At 66.4% G+C, this 1,039-nt stretch overlaps 1 long non-coding RNA gene across 1 annotated transcript; it reads left to right on the top strand.

Annotated features, from left to right (window-relative positions):
- On the top strand, positions 1 to 905 carry LOC113408259. The gene is made up of 3 exons (XR_003370278.2): positions 1 to 41; positions 386 to 476; positions 823 to 905. It is a non-coding gene; the product is annotated as an uncharacterized LOC113408259 (long non-coding RNA).
- The last annotated feature ends 134 nt before the right edge of the window (positions 906 to 1,039 follow it).

The raw sequence follows: 1,039 nt of genomic DNA, 5'->3' as shown, positions 1-1,039 counted from the left end.
AGCAAGCGCAACAAGGACGTGGCCTATTCTGTCTGCATCTGGTGAGTTGGGGCGCCAGGGTCTGGCCACGCCACTTCTGCTGGGGGGCGGGACTTCCTGTTGTCCATGTGCTATGGGGGCGGGACTTCCTGTCTTAGCCTTATTCTAACAAGGGTGGGCCTTCCTGTTGTCCATGTGCTATGGGGGGCGGGACTTCCTGTCATATCTTAATTGCTATGGGGGCGGGACTGATGTATCCATGTGGAGGCGGGACTTTATGCCTTAACCTCATTGCCGTTTGTGCCGGGACTTCCTGTGAGTCCATGTGCTACAAGGGCGGGACACTGACACGGGGGGTGGGACTTCCTGGTGTACCCCCATTCTCACAGTGTCCCCTCCCCCGCAGGAGGCAGCCGGGCTCCAGTCTCTCCGGCATGGCCATCGCCGACATCACCCTGCTGAGCGGCTTCCAGCCCCACATAGACGATCTCGACAAGGTTAGGGGCCCCCGATCCCCCCACTCCCCCCATCCATCCCCCCACCTCGGCCCCCCTCCCTCCTGCCACCTTCAGACCTCATGCGCCATCTCCCCCTGTAGGGGGCGCCCTGCCCCTCTGCCTGGGGAGGGAGAGAGGGGCTGTGAGTGGCCGTGTCTGGGTGGGGGAGGGGCTGTGGGGAGAGGGGGCTGGGGGCTGTGTCTGGGTGGGGGAGGGGATGTGTGGGGAGGGGCTGTGTGTCTGGGTGATGCTGTGGGGGGAGGGGCTGTGGGGCTGTGGGGGGGAGGGGCTGTGGGGTGGCGGGGGGGCCGTGTCAGGCGTGTGTAACCCCCCCGCCCCCCCCCAGCTGAAGGACCTGTCCGATCGCTACATCAGCCACTACGAAGTCCAGGGCCAGAGACTCCTGCTCTACTTCGAGACGGTGAGGGGGGTGGGGGGAGGGGCACAGGGGGGCTGGGCGGTGGTGGGGACAGGAGGGAGGGCTATGGTTTCCATGGGGGGAGGGGTACAGGGGGGCTGGGGGGCTCAGCAGTGGGGGGCAGGAGGGAGGGGCCCCTGGGGGG

The sequence above is a fragment of the Terrapene carolina genome, unplaced genomic scaffold (genome assembly GCF_002925995.2).
Source record: "Terrapene carolina triunguis isolate 2854851 unplaced genomic scaffold, T_m_triunguis-2.0 Scaffold3570, whole genome shotgun sequence".
In the NCBI taxonomy this organism is placed as follows: Eukaryota; Metazoa; Chordata; order Testudines; family Emydidae; genus Terrapene; species Terrapene triunguis.
This window is presented reverse-complemented; position numbering and strand designations above follow the sequence as displayed.